Genomic DNA, 16,560 nt, shown 5'->3' with positions numbered 1-16,560 from the left:
CTAGAGAGGAAAGCGATGCCTGAGCACCACAGATGCTTTCATCCAGAGGCAACTGCTAAGTTGTGTTGGTCCCATGTGGAGGTGGACAGAAGTCAAGGCTCAGGGCCAATGCAGGAGTGGGAGAAAAATCCTTCCCCTCCTTAAATAGAGCCCAAGGTCTACCCCTCAGTATGCATGTCAACCAGAAGTAAACTGGCCTCCACTACACCAGAGGTGGAGAAGGGAAGGAAAGTGGGGGACAAAAGAAACCCATTTGTGAGATATTATGGCCACAGGCCAGCCCTCGTGTGAATTTGCACCTGGGTTTGTCTTGTCCGGAGGTTTCAGACAACTGAAACTCTGACCTTGATTGAAGGTGTTTGAGGACTGGTAATGCCCACAAGTGCCACGCAGAAACAAAACCTCTCTGGAGGAATGTGCCTTCTTGACAGGCCTCAAAGACTCCCACACGTGATTTGTCAACAACAATGACAAGTACACATACAAAAGCTACCAAACACACTGAAACAAGGCACCATGAGCAGCTTTGCTATCTGCTGGGGACCCCTGATCTCTGCTCCCTGAAGGGAGAGTCACTGGGAGAGAAGAATGCACCTGCCCGCTCCACCTGACCAGGGGCCCTTTAATCCATTTCATGTTGGATGAAAAGTTTCTGTGAGTAGAAAAGATTAAAATACCTATTTATGTATTTAGGGGAATACAAACACTGAGGTTTCTTAATTACATGACTCAGAGTGGCACTCCACTCCCTGACAATTAAGAAACCAAATAGAGTAAAAGTCATCAAATTCCTTCAGGTAAGAAACTAACCTATTTGGAAACAAATTTTATATGTGTGAGGAATTCAAAGAGCACAAATTTTCTTTAGAATCTAAAAAAAAGACAAAAGGAGGAATTTAGTATCTTGACCCATTTTCAGAGGCAAAAACTGAGGTGTGAAACTGAATCCCAGGCGACAAGGAGGCCAGAAGCAGCACAGAAAAGTGGCCTGTGGTCTCCTCAGGATTCTATACAGCAGACCGCGTTCACCCAACGGCCATAATCTGAATTCAACAGGCTTCTTGATTTTGTTCATGTGTTTTAGATTCAAAAAGTGTATTTTGCCAGAATTCTTTGCCCTTAATTTTTAAAACCATGTGTGTTTTAGGGTTAATTTAATCTGCATGTTTCCTATTTCCTTACAATTAAACGATCAAAATATTGTCCTTTAAAAAGTATTTGATGTCCACGAAATCTTCTGAGCCCTTTCAATAAACTTCTTAAAAGGGTTTTTTATCCCACTTAAAAACAGAAGTTGCACTGTGTTATGGGTGAGCTGATGCAGAAACCAAGAATCTCCTTTAAATTTCAAAATCCTTGAAGTCTGAATAATTTCTGAACTTGAAGAAAATGAGTTCACCCATTACTAAAGTTTCGGTGTTGCTTCAAGAAGACATTTGGAGCAAAGATGACTTCTATAAGAAGGGAAATCAGGGTCGCAGGAGAAGTTGAAGATATGTGAATTTAGCTCAGGCCTCTGAGGAACAGCTGGAAGCCTAACTTGTCACATTGCCATCCATAGAGCAAGGAAAAACTCAAATGCACATCAAATGTTTGACAGGACTAAAGAAAAATGTGATGTCCATATGAAATAATATTTGTTCAGAGTGCTAAGAAAACAATGGAATATAAATGCATGGGTTTCAGCACATCCAATTTGCTCTCTAGTATAATCTTCTGCTGTTGGCAGCCCCTGGAGAACTCTTAATAAATTTACCAACATTGAATAATTAATTCCTCATAAAAGATAAACAGGATTTGTTATGCTAACTCTAATTCCTGTTATATAGAACTGCAGAACTGCGGGGGCAAGGCCGGAATGGAGAAGGTCTTTCGTAGAAGGATTTGGACAGCAAGCCGGGAAAGTGAGCTGGGCTTTGTAGAAAAATCTCTCGCCTGCTCTGCTGGCGTTGACATTGACAAGAGCCCAAGAGTTGAGCAGCAAGCACGCCTGTGAAGGGAAAGCTCTCCAGCCAGGCTTCAGGGTGCATTCATCAGGCATTTCCAGGGAACCCATAAATACTTCTGTTCTGCGCAGTTCCCAGCTCTTGGAGAGCACAGGCCCGTTATCGCCAAGCATCAAATACTGAGCAGACAGGATGCAGGGGCTTCCCCACCAGGGGAGCTGGCACATGAGCTCTAAGGAAAAGGAATCTGAGTCCGTTTCCTGCAATTGTTAGAGGATGGCGGCCTGGTCCTTGGGTGTTTCGAGTCCTGTGTGCATTGCTGTTCTCACGTGATTGCTAGGATCTCCACGTCTCCAGGCCTTAATCTTCTACTACAGGGAAACCTGCTCTGCTTAGGCACCCAGGAGAATGAAAAGTTTGATTTTTCTATTATAGTTAATAAAATAACTTATAGAGTGCTTCGCAGTTTGCAAAGTTCTGACAGATGCATTAAATATGTCCTTTGATAATGCCGTTGATTTTAATCACAGCAACAATAATAGTAACAATAACAAGCATTATTAGAACACCTGAGTTTAGTAAAGTTGTAGGATACAAAGTTGATACATAAAAATCAATTGTATTCCTACATATTAGCAACAGACACTTGGAACTTTTAAACAGCTTTGTTAAGGTCCAATTGACATATAATAAACTGCATATATTTAAAGTGTATAATTTAAGTTTTTGCGTCTATGTGTGGGTGTGTATATATATATATATATATGCACCCTCTTGAAACCATCATCACAGTCAAGAAAAAGCATGTATCCATCACCCTCAAAAGTTTTCTTTGTCTCTTTGTAATCCCTCCTTCTCACCCCTACACGCCCTCTGTCCACGCTCATCTGTTTTCTGTCACTGTAAATTAGTTTGCATCTTCACAATTTTTACATATGTGGAATTGTAGACTGTGTACTCTCTTTGGCCTAGCTTCTTTCACGCAGCATTATTTTGAGGTTCATCCACATTATTGCTTGGGGCGATTTGAGTTTCTTGGATCTGTAAGTTTATAATTTTCATCAAATTTGAAAATTTGTTCAGCCATTATTTCTTCGAATACTTTTACTTTCCCCTCTCCTCTCCGTCAAGGACTCTATAATACATATATTAGGACACATATCAGGACTCAGTAGCTCACTGATGCTCTGTTTTAAGGTTTTTGGGGGGTTTTTAAGTCTTTTTTTAATCTCTGAGTTTCATTTTGGATAGTTTCCATTACTTCAAATTTACTGATTTTTTTCCTCTTCAATGTCCAATCCACCATTAATTCCATCTAGTAAATTTCTCCAGCAACAATATAGTTTTCATCACTAGAATTTCAACTTAGATCTTTTTTTTAATACTCTTCCCATCAGTATGTAACATTCCTCATCTTTCTTCTAGTTTCTTGAACATAGAGAATACAGTTATAGAGGGGCCGGCCCCGTGGCCAAGTGGTTAGGTTTGCATGTTCCGCATCAGAGGCCCAGGGTTTCTCGGTTGGAATCCTGGTGCAGACATGGCACTGCTCATCAGGCCATGTTGAGGCAGCATGTCCAACATCCCACAACTAGAAGGACCCACAACTGAAAATACACAACTATGTACTGGGGCGGGGGATTGGGGAAAAAAAGGAAAAATAAAATCTTTAAAAAAAAAAAAAGAAAAGAATACAGTTATAGGAACTCATTTTAAGTCCTTGTCCTCTAGTTCTATCATCTGGGTCATTTCTGAGTAAGTTCCAATTGAATGAATTTTCTCCTAATTACGCGTCACATTTTTCTGCTTCTTTGCATATCTGGTAATTTTTTTATTGGATACCAGACATTGTAAATTTTACCTTCTTGAGTACTGGATATTTTTCTTTTCTTTTTTTTAATATATTTTTTTCTTTTTTTGAGGAAGATTAGCCCTTAGCTAACATCTGACCCCAATCCTCCTTTTTTTGCTGAGGAAGACTGGCCCTGAGCTAACATCTGTGCCCATCTTCCTCTACTTTATATGTGGGATGCCTACCACAGTGTGGCTTGCCAAGCAGTACCATGTCTGCACCCGGGATCCAAACCAACGCACCCTGGCCGCCAAATCAGAACGTGCGCGCTTAACTGCTGTGGCACCGGGCCAGACCCTGGATATTTTTCTAGTCCCAAATATTCTTGCCTTCAGTTCTGGGATGCACTTATATTACTTGGAAACATTTTGATCCATTTGGTCTTGCTGTTAAGCTTTGTTAGGTAGGACCAAAGTGGCTTTTAGCCTAGAGCTTATGAACTTTATGAGGATTTTCTACTCTAACTGGTAGGAACAAAAACTATTAGCACCGTGAGAGCTCCCGGTATTGTTTACTCTAAACTTTTTGAGTGTTTCTTTCCCTAGCCCCTGGTAGTTTCCTCTCCAGCATGCACTGATCAGCACACAGCTGAAGACTTATGGGGACTTTCTGCAGACCTCTGGAATTCTCTCTCAATGCAGTTTCATTCTGTCCAGTACTCTGACCTGCAAACTCTAGCCGTCTTGGCGTTCCTGAGCTCCCACCTCTATTTCCTCAACTAGGGGAGATTGCTGGGCTCTGCCTGAGTTGCTGCCCTCTCTGCTATGGTCTGGAAACACTCTCCAAGTGATGAGCTGGGCAATGATCATATGACTCACTTTATTTTTTTTCCGTCACTCAGAAATCACCGTCTTTTGTTGCCAGATGTCCCATGACTTGAAAATCATAGTTTTATATATTTTGTTCAGCTTTTTAGTTGAGAGGATAGATCCAGTCCCTGTCACTCCATCTTGGCTAGAAACAAAATTTCCCCTACTGGAAACTGAAATTGAAAAAGTATATACTATTCACAACGGTATCAAAAATATAAAAACCTCAGGGAAAAGTTTAATGCAATGTGTGTAAAACCTGTATACTGAAAATTACACATTTCTGAAAGAAATTTAAAATGGACCTAAATAAATGGAGAGAGAAACTGTGTTCATTTATCACAAGAAACAATATTGATAAGATGTCAATTCTCCCCAAATTTATCTCTCAACTCACTGTAATTCTCAGAAGGCTTTTTTGTAGAAATAATTTTAAAACTTATCTGGAAATGCAAATGAAGATCTAGAAAATTAAATTATTCTGAAAAGAAGAACAAGTTTGGAGTAATCATGCTACCCAATTTCAAGACATTATAAAACTATGGTACTAAAGATGGTGTAGCATTGGATTGAATATAGACATATAGATCAAGGAAATAGAATACAGAGTCCAGAAGTAGACCCTCAGATCAATGGCCAATTGATTTTCAGCGAAGGTCCCAAGCTAATTCATAGGAGAAGTGATAGCCTTTTTCAATAAATGGTCCTGGAAGAAATGATCATATGAAAAAAACATATATATCCTAGACCCCTACCTCACACCATCTACAAAAATTAACTCAAAAGGTATCAAGTACTTAAAGGTAACATCTAAAACTATAAAACTTATAGAAGAAAATATAGGGAAAAAACTATTTATTGGAGTTAGGAAAATATTCCTTAGATACAACACACAAAAATAAATGAACCACAAAAGGAAAAATATGTTAAATTGGTCTTTATGAAAATTTAAACTGTATTAAAGAGTCTGACTCCATTTTGATGTCTGATTTTGACTGCTGACAGATTTCAAGCCCCACTCTTCCCCCTCCTCCTTTTGCCCTACATCTGGACCAGCTGATAAGAAAGCCCAGATGCTCCCACCTTTGTTGCCAACAGGAAGTTCGAGCACACAAGCCCTGGCTTTCATGCGCGGGAACCCTTACTCCAGCCCCATTCCCTAACTACAATAACAACAAAACCAGTCTCTTTTCCTTGCTCTCTCAAGCCACTTTTGGATTTGCTGAGGAACCAGCCCTGCCCTCCCCAGAAAATCTCATTATTGAGTAATAAACCTTTTCATACCTCCTTGGTGCATGCGTGGCATCAACAGTCTCAACACATAAATCAAATCTGGTGGAGAGGAATCCATCCTGTTTCTATGGGATAACCACACAAAACCTTTACACGTCAAGAGACATCGAAAAGAAAATGAAAAGGCAAGCCACAAACCGGGAGAATATATCTGCACACATATATCTATGAAGGACGTTTATCTAGAACATATAAAAGAACTCTTATACCTCAATAATAAGAAAACAGACAACCCCATTTTAAAAATTGGTAAAAAGATTTGAACAAATTATTCACTAAAGAAGGCATATGAATGACTAAGAGTCATATGAAAAGATGCTGAACATCATTCATCATTAGGGAAATGCAAATTAAAACAGCGAGATATCACTTCACACCTACTAGATTAACTAAAATTATAAAGACTGACAATACTGAATGTTGCTGAGGATGTGGAACAATTGGAAATTTCATATATGACTAGTGGAAATGCAAATAGTGCGGCAACTTTGGAAAGCAGTCTGGCAGTTTCTTATCAAATTACACATAGACCTACCTTACAACCTAGTAATCCCACTTTTGGGTATTTACCTAAGAAAGATGAAAACATATCCATACAAAGACTCATACTTGAATGATTGTAGTAGCTTTGTTCATAATAGCCAGAAACTAGAAATAAGCCAAATGCCCACCAACTGGTTAATGGATAAACAAAATGTATTTCCACATAATGAAATACTACTCAGCAATGAAAAGGAACTATGGGTACATGCAACATCACAGATGAATATTGAAAGCATTGTGCCAAGTGAAAGAAGCCAGACAAAAAAAGGCTGCACACTGCATTTGTATAAATTTATATAAAATTCCACAAAAGATGAAAGCAGGGGTATGGAAGGGGTTTGATGGGAATAGAGCACAATAGAACATTCTGGGGTGATGGCATTATTCTATAACATCATTGTGGTGTCAGTTACATGACTATATATATTTTTCAAAACACATTGAATTGTACCCTAAAATTGATACATTTTATTGTATGCTTATTACATCTCAATGAAAAATTTTAGAATCAATAGCTAGCATCTATTGACTGATGAAGCACTGTACTGGGCTCTTCAGATTGTTTTCTGTTTCATGTACATTGTCTTACTTGAGTGGTTCTGAAGGATGATTCCATAAAGACGGGCTCAGGGAGGCCAAGGGGCTTGCCAAAGATCATACTATCTGTAGGTAAATTGCAGAGTTGGAAATTTTTATTCTAAATTCAGTGCTCTTTTACGTACAAGGCCTCTTTTTCATGAAAATCCATGTTTTTAAATCTTTCTTGATATTTTCAATGCGTTGCTTTACAATACCTTAAGTAATCAAGAAAAAAGAGGCTCTTTTCATCAATCTCTTGTTTTAACTACGGGTTAGTTATTTATAGAGGTCTTTATAATTCTGTATGTGACCACTTCATTTACCACTTATTTTATATTTCACAATAATTCCTCACCCTGATAGAGTAAACAGATTATTCCTTGTAACTTAGAAATTAGCATCTTCTCACTTTTAATGAGAACCTTGGAAGGATGGACTGTGAAGCTGATGAAGGAAATATCCCATTGTAGATTAGCTACGATAGAGTAAAAGTTGGGTCTGTAGTCCCGAGTAAGCATTGTTTTTGTCACAGTTGTACTGGAAATGGGGAGGATGTGCTGCCTTGGCCTTATATTCTCCTGCTTTAGATGATGGCCTAAGAATGTCACCATGATGGTTTTTGCCATAGCCCTGAGTCACTTATGCTATTATTCATTTAATTTTTCTTTAAGCTTCCTACTTTTCATATCTATTCTAATCCTAAACAACGTCTATGAAATCAAAGATTTGATACGTTATGGCCTTTTTTGATACACAGTAAAATACATACCTAACAAGCTGCAAAAGGAGACTTTTTCTGTCATCTCAGAATTTTGGCTAAAGTTTCAAAGCTTTAAAAAAGTAATGAGAAGTATCCCAGCAATCTAATTCAAGGTGCTAATAGGTGGATAAGCTGGTCCTTGAAGACTGTCAAGCGAAGACTGAAGGTTCAACAGGAGGAGTAGCCTCAGTGGGGTAGAGAGTACTGTGGTGTTTTCCTTTCTTTCCTGTGGGCTCTTCCTCCCCCACCTTGAGCAAAGTAAGAAGGCTTCAAGAAAACCACTTATAGAGACTGATGCTACTTGTCAGACATGGAGTATGGCCTCTTACTCCCTACCTGGAGGTAAGCTCCAAAGCATTAGCGAATTCTTGGGAGAACTCCAAGTTGTGTTCCCTGGAGTTTGGAAGAAGGAAGAAGTCAAAGGGCCAGAGGTTAGCTGGTGCTGCCTCAGGCACAAGGAGAGAGGGCCAAGTGGAGCTAGTTGCACTTCTATATATGACAGACAGAGCAAGATATGTGAGCTCCTGTGAACCCCCAGGATGATGCCCCAGAAAGTAGGGGGGTTACAGCCATCTTGAAAGGATGCTGCTCAAGATCCACCTGCTGAGGTAAAGGAACCCCAGCAGAAAAAGGCTGATTGAGATAAACTGCCCAAAGACTGGAGCCAAGGGGGCATCACACAAAGGCAGAGAGAGAATCCATCAGCTCATCAGGGAGTGGTCATTAGTAGGGTAGTGGAAGCATCTCCAAAAGACTCATAAAAATACCCCCAGAGAGAGCCAGCTTGGTCCTCTGTCACAAGGACATAGCTCCAGACAAGCCAATATTTCTGTTTTTCTCTAATCCTTCTCCTCCTGACCTTGACTCTGGGAGAGCCAGAGGCAACCTTGTGAATTGGAATCTGTGACTCAAGAAGAGCAAAATAAACTTTCACTCCCTTTTCCTACTATTGGTCTTCAGGATCAAGGGTCAGAGGGTAGAGGGTAAAAACTCTGAGGTGGATGAAGGATTGAAATTTGGATCTTTATTTGACTGGAACTTTCAATACATGAGCATGAAACTGTTGTATTGATGAGAAAACTCTAACCACCCAAAAGTGATTAGGAAAGTTATGAAACTGGTCTAGAATATCATACAGCAGCAGGATGGAGATCTGAGAGCAAGGAGGAAGGCAATAGAGAATAAAAACAATGCTATTTCCTGATTATATCTTATGATGTTCAACCCATTCAATAAATTGTTAAAATTTAAGATATTCATTCATGTACCCCTAAAATCCTGTTACATTCCCCCAGTGACCCACATTCTATATTCCACACTTTGGGAAAGACTGAGTCACATCACACTAGAATAAGGAGACCGTGGAGAGGACAGCATTTCAGCACTGAGATGGCCCTTGGCCATTGTCTATGTTAAATGTCAAATAGAATCAGTTAGAGATAAGGACAGAATCTCAGAGATAGCAAATGACTTGCCCCAAATCACACAGCTACTTATTTAACCAGAACGCAAGTATTCTAATTCCTAGATCAGAGTACTTTCCTGAATACTACATTGCATCCCTGGTTCACCGTCGGTAAGTTTTAATATGGTATTGGAAATTTAATTATTGAATATACATAATTTGTCTGCCTGATTGTTTTACAAAAAAAGAAATAGCAACTCTCTGAATTTCCCCGGTTTAATTAATACAATATTAAAACTCTGGGAAAATAAATTGTCTTCAGATTCCTACTCTGTCTCTAGTATATCTGCCAGGCCACCCTCTTATCTGAGAGGCTGGGCTTGAAAATCTATGAATAGGAGCTTTTATGTAGGGTATTCATAAATTCAACGAATGTTCATTGAACTTCTCAGGTGCCAGGCCCTGTGCTAGGCACTGAGAGTACAACAGAGAAGAGGTGGAGTTCTTGCCCTCCAGTTGTTCAGCATCAACAGATGAGAAAACAGGCGAATACAATAGAGTGTGGTGAGTGCTCTGATGGAGGAGTACTGCCTGAGAATACAAGAACCAAGGGGCATCAGAACCAGTCTTAGGGGCCAAGGGCACTCAGGTAAGGCTTTGCCTAAATAAACACAGATAAATACAAATACAAATATAAATAATGTTTGGTTCACACCAGAGGTCATGACTAACTAAAGTGGCATCAAGATTTCCACTGGTTCATATGATCAGGTGGGCAGGAAGAGAGCTCCTGACAAACTCCACGTACCACCTGGTGGGACTCTAGGTGTAGAGCCCTCTCCTCTCCCTACGTGAGTTAGAAGAAACAACACGGCACCCCGAGCAGCCAGGAGAGGAGAACCAGGTTGTTCAAGAATGAGAATCTGCCTTGAAATTGCACCTGTTTCCGTGATTTTGCAAATGAAGAGATTTTGCAAATGACGACATCAAAATGCACAGCTAAATTGGCCAGAGCCCATGGTAGGCGGAATGACGGCCTTAGGAAGATGTCCACACCCTAATTCCCAGAACGCGGATATGTAACCTTACTTGGCAAAAGGGACTTTGCAAATGTTATTAAGGTTAAGCACCTTGAGATGGGGAGCAAATCCAGGATTATCCAGGTGGGCCGATCTCCTTAAAAGTAGAAGAGGAAATCAGAGAGTCCGAAGGAGATGCAACCACGGAAGAAGAGTCAGAGAGATGCAACCTTCCTGTCTCTGAAGAGAGAAAAGGGGGTATGAGCCAAGAAATGTGGACAGCTTCTAGAAGCTGGAAAAGGAAAGGATTCTCCCCAACCCTGCTGATGCCTTGATTTTAACCTAGTGAGACCTGCATTGGACTTCTGACCCACAGAATTGTAAGGTAATACATTTGTGTTATTTAAACTGCTAAATTTGTGGTAATTTGTGATAACAGTGACAGAAAACTAATATAGAGCCCGTGACTCCTCACTGGAGTGAGCTGAAAGTGTAGTTAGGAAATAGTTTCCAGGAAAATAAATAACATACCAATAAGCTAATGTCAAAGATAACCATGCAAACTGTTTTCTTCGTGTGTGTTTACAGAGGGATACAGTAGGCTATCTTAGTTATTAAAGGAATGCGTTTTCATTGCGGGGAGGGAAGTTTCCTTGAGTAAGATGTATAATTGTCTGCAGATGCTGGTGGTTGACCTCAAGAGTCTAATGAGAAGCTCACTGTGTGTTCACTACGTACGTCTTCTCCCAGTGGGAGAATAAAGGTGGTGATCATCAGCCAACTGTCAGCAGAGAGAAGCCACCGAGAGCAGTGGCCCGGGTGCAGACCTGAGAACCTGAACCTAAGCTTTCATTCTCTTTCCAGTACTCTGTGCTGCTGAAAATGTACCTAAGGAGACAGACAGGTTATTGAGGCAATAAAAACCAGAGATACGTGGTGTGAGACTCATTACTTGCTTTTACTGTCCAAACAATCAGAGAGAGTAATCTGTAAGTATTCCCTCACAGTGATGGTGGAAATGAATTCTTCTTCCCCCTTCTTAGCCATAAAAACGCACCCATGAGGCTACGTGGAATTGCATCATGAATTTTTCCTTCGTCCTCAGCAGGATCCTGCTTTGCGTTTGCTAAAAGTGGGATTTATGTGAAATAGACTCTTATTCTCTCTAAAAGTTCACCTACAGGCGCAGATCAAAGGATAACAGCTGTGTGATAAAGCGCCTCTGCCCTTATGACGTAATGGCACTGCCCCAAATGTAAATGCTTCCAAGGTGTTTTCCATCTTTGCTTTCCACGAAGTACAAGTCATTTGCCGTTTTCTTTTGTTTTCCTGCAGCCTTGCTCTTTGCACCTCATCTTTATTCATGTCCCTGATGATGAGGTGTTGCTTTGAGGAGCTTTACACAATATCACAAATCCATAGAAATGGCAAGGTCTTCAAGAGTCCCTCTACTGCTCCCCTTTGCTCTCTAATCTGGGGCTTTGCCCAGGCCGGCTGAGGTAGAAGATGTCTTCCATACTCCTAGCAATCCCCGCCTTGGAGTCCGTTGATGGCTGAATTGTGTCCCCCAAAATTCATATGCTGAAGTCCTAACCCTAGTTCTTAGAACATGACTGTGTTTGGAGATAGGATCTTTAAAGAAGTAATTAAGTTAAAATAAGGCCATTAGAGTGGGCCTTCATGTAATACGACTAGTGTTCTTATAAGAAAAGGAGATTACGACACAGACACTCAGAGAGGGAAGACCCTGCACAGATATAGCGAGAAGATGGTCGTCTGCTGGCCAAGGAGAGAGGCTTCAGGAGAAACCAACCCTGCTGACACCTTGATCTCAGACTGCCAGCCTCCAGAGTTATGAGAAAGCACATTTCTGTTGTTTAAGCTGCCCAGTGTGTGGTACTCGTTACGGCAGCCCTAGCAAGCGAATAGAGACCAAACCTATTAGTCAATTTACTGTCAGAAGAATTCTCCTTATGTCTAATAAAAATCACACTTGCTCTAAATAGTAGCCTTTTATTTTATCTTTCATGGAAAGGTTAGCAAGTTCTTGAGACAATGTCCTGAATAGATTAAGGGAATCCAGAGTATTAGGCATAGAAGGGGTGTAGAGATGACTATTTCAACCACTTCTCAGGGATGAGGAAACTGAAACCCAAAGAGGTTAACTGATTCTTCCAAGGTCACACTGCAAGCTGGCGGTCGAGCCCAGGAGCTGGCCGCAGGGCCTGGACCCCTGGCCCACTGCTTCCTAACTCACACCAAAACAACTAGGAAAGTTTCCAGAGAAACCAACGTTGAGAGGCATAGCACGAATCAAGCGAGTGGGGAGTGGAGGGTGGGAGCACAGTTTCCCTGCATATGGTCGCTGTTGGTTCTTATTTTCCAAGATAATAAAAACTGCGCAAAATTTTAAACTGTTGCAGACTAAACAGTTCTGGACTTCATAATCAATCAGAGCAATCCCTGCACTTCTGACAACGAACTCTTATCTGGTATTACAATTTCCCTGCTCTGGGGGTTGGAGGGCGTCACCACTAGCCCGCCCCGCCATGGTGAACCCCGTGACGGGACGCGCCGCCTCGTGTAAACCCAGGCATGCTCCCCTGCCTCTCAGAGTTTCGTCCACTCCCTCATCTGTCCTCCATCTCCCTCTTTTTGCCCAGAACCTTTCATCTCACATCTGTCTCTTTCTAGAAGCTCTTTGAAGGACAGAAAGCTCTACGTAAACCATAAGGTAAGGAAACATACAATTTCATTATCTTACTCTTCTCTCTTTTCCTCTTTTTTCTCACCAGTCCTTCAATCCCTCACATGGAGAAGGAGCAGAACACACATAAAACTCAGAACACTAAACTTGCTCACTTTGAGTGCAGGTCTCTCCCCCGAGAGCACATTGAACCCATCCATTCCTCCGCGCGCTGGGGCCCCTGGAGCCGAGGCAGGGGCTCAATCAGCTGATGGTGCTGACTCCTGGGGTCGCAGCCCTGCACAGGCTCGGGAGCAACGAGCGGAGGCAAAGTGTGCAATTCAGGGGTGAGACAAAGCCCACTGAAAAGAGCACAAGAATCAGGGGCCAGAGCTGAGCTGGATCGTGATTTCTCTGCCATGAAGTAAGCAGAGTCGTCTCACGTGAACCTCCTGACTCATTGGCCCTGGATTCTCAAAGTGACGTCTGCAGACCACCCATGTCAGGATCACCCAAGGGCCTGTTACAAACTCAGATTGCTGAGCCCCACTCCCGACTTACAGTTTTAGCAGCTTGCCAAAATCAGGGGTGATAGCCTTTAGGACACCAGCCTAATATTGTTGCATTGCTTTAAAAATCAATGAGATGGACATTCTAGAATATCAAGAGACTTTGGCCAAATAGTCACTTTATTGTATCTTCATTTAAAATAAGATACTATTAAATGTTATTTCGATACTACCCAAGCTGTTTTCATTTAAGGGATCACCCCTGCTTCTGACAAGTGTTGAAAACATTTATGAAACCAGACTCTCAGGGCTGGGGCCTTGGGATCTGCATGTTCATTAAGCTCCTGGGTGATTCTTAGGTTCATGAATACTGGAAAACTAATTCCCGTAGTTTCCTTTCCTGATCCTTTTGGTTGATCTTTTGGGAAGAATAAAAGGAAAGAGGAAAGGAGGGAGAGAGGGAGGGAGGAGGGAAAACCCCCCATCGTCACTTTGGTGCTGGGTTCGGTTTGGTCTGCGCTCGCCCTGTCAAGTGGGTGCCCTGTCACCCAAGTTTGCTCTGCGCAGCATCCAACTTTCTCTCCTGTGTGGGGCGGAGCATTCGCTATGCACAGTATTGGTGGGACACAGTGCCCCACACCTGTGGGCAGCTCAGGCCTACAGAGCTTCTCTAGAGGCCCAACCAGGAGCCAAGGCTTGAGCACATGACCACATTCAGGCTTCTGAAGCTTCTGCCAAGATGTTGACTGGGGGAGTGAGGGATGAGTTTGGAGCAGTGGCAACAGCATCCTTTAGGAGCAGTAATATCTTAGCCAGATCACATTGCCTAACTATCATCCACTTGAGAATGGTACCATTTGATAATCAGACAATTTGGTATGACAGAAAGCCCTGAGCTGGTCATTGCAAAATTCTGTATTAATCCTGGCTCCACCCCTGCGAGCCACCTGACTCCAGGCAAGTCTCTTGAGCCTTCTAGGCCTTACTTGCATCATTTATAACAAGGAAAATCATTGTCCCCAAGCTGCTTAGTAAAATTGTGGTAAAATCCAAATTTTAAATGTATGTGTGCTTTGCAAACTGCAAAATACAATAGAAATCTTAGTGGAAAGTGAATTTTTAAAATGGATACCTATTTTCACAGAAGCAAAGAATTTCCACCCAGCAAAAATTATTTTTAGAAAGAGCTTCTTGGTTTTCTTGTGTGACTTTTAAACTTAACATCCAACTTGGTGATTTTTAACATCATGAGTTTTTATATTTTGCTAAGTCCCCATTGTGTCATCTGTTATCAGACAGGCAAATTCCCCGAAGGAATAAAAGCATTAAATAAAATACTATACACACTCCAGTAAAAACTTCCATCCATTTCCCAACAGCTGTTGCTTTTTAGAGAAACCAAATATTTTTGGAAAGGGCCACAAACATTCTGGATTCAAACCATTTATTAGCTTTGGAAACGGAACATGCAGTCATCTTGCCAGTCTTAATCTTGCAGTTCCATTAAACACACCACAACTGCATCATAAAACAGAAAAGGGAAGAATTTATAAACAAATAAAGCAGTTAATTGGGGCAATAAAATAGCGGTTCCCTCCAGAGTGTGGAATTGGTGTGTTTCAAACTACAGAACCCTGAAATCAGATTTTCAGGGGTCTAGTGACTACTAGAGGCAAGCACGGATCAAAGGTTTCAGGATTGCTCCCGGGTCCACTTACATCCACTGCCATGCCCTCAGCAGCCCCTGTCCTCTTACCTTGCATTGGCTGCAAATTTTTCCAGGGAGATGAGCAGCCCCAAGCCCAGTACTCTCCTGATCTCTGTTCCACAGCCAGAGTTCCAGTCGAAGAAGGAAATGCTAGGAGATTTCACAGCTGTGGCTGCGTCTGCAACACAACACTCAGGTGGGAAGATGGCAACACCTTCTCAGATGTGTCTTCTTCTATTTCCTGAGTCATCCCCCCTTGAAGACTGGGCAGTGCAGTGACCTCATCATGATGTCTCTCATGTGCTTTTTCAAGAAAAGAGCAAGCTTTGGAGCCACACAAATTAGGTTGATATCCTACCATTGCCTCTGCCTTGCTTTATGACCATGAGCAAAAGCCAGATCTTTAATCTGAGTTTTAGTCAATGCATATTTATTGAGCACCTACCACATACCAGGCTCTGATCTTTAGATTTTTTAGCAGTTAAATGGTGATGGTAAATCCCTGCCTCAGAGAGTTGTTGTGAGAATCAAACGAGAAAAAAATATATATACACGCGTATATATGAGGTATGTATGTATACCCTTGCATACAGTATATGGTCACAAATATTCACTCCATTCATTCAAGGAGCAGATGAGAATTACAGTAAATATATTGTGTGTCGAATAAAAATTACAGTATTTTGCATAGTATTGCTTTTATTCAAGAAAGAGACAGAGAAGACTTAGAGTATCCCCACCCACTCCATAAATGAGCCCTGGCTTCACTCATGTGAACTGTGGAATACTCAGGGCGGACTGTGGGCTCTGAGGGGCCGTCTGTGACAGTGGGATAGAGCAGAGCCAACTGGTCCATGTGGGAAGTGCACTCATGACCTTTGCCTTGTTAACACCCAGGACCTGCACTCTCTCCCACCCTTGGAAGTGTTTACAGTCCATTTATGTAATCAGATGCACACACACACACACACACACACACACTATCTAGCAGGAAATTGTGCCTCTTCATAGAGGTCTGGTTTTCAGTATGTTTTGTTTAAACTCTCTAGAGATAAACTGCCATTTACATTCATTTAATAGCCCCCATAATACATGGACTAGAGCTGTACCCAAAAGATGCTCGATTAATGACTTGTAATACTATGAACAGTTATTTTCCTGCCTTAAAAAAGAATGAGATTAGAATATGGTACTCTTGTAAACTATTTTCCAGGTCCTAAGTCAACGTAAAAGAAGAAAATACCTGGCAGTCAAAATTTGTGTGAAGCCTACGTAGATGCTGGATGCTCCTTGAAATCCTTCTAAGACATAGAAACTGCACGTGGGCCGCGGCTTTAGAAAACATCGACTAGGACACTAATGGCTGAGGTTAGAACCCAACACGGGCCCTACAAGGGAGGCCAGGGAGGTGGCATGGGGGGAAGGAAAAGGCCTTAATCTCTTCTCCAGGT

Source organism: Equus caballus, chromosome 18, assembly GCF_041296265.1.
Source record: "Equus caballus isolate H_3958 breed thoroughbred chromosome 18, TB-T2T, whole genome shotgun sequence".
Lineage (NCBI taxonomy): Eukaryota > Metazoa > Chordata > Mammalia > Perissodactyla > Equidae > Equus > Equus caballus.
Note: the sequence above shows the minus strand (reverse complement) of the source record.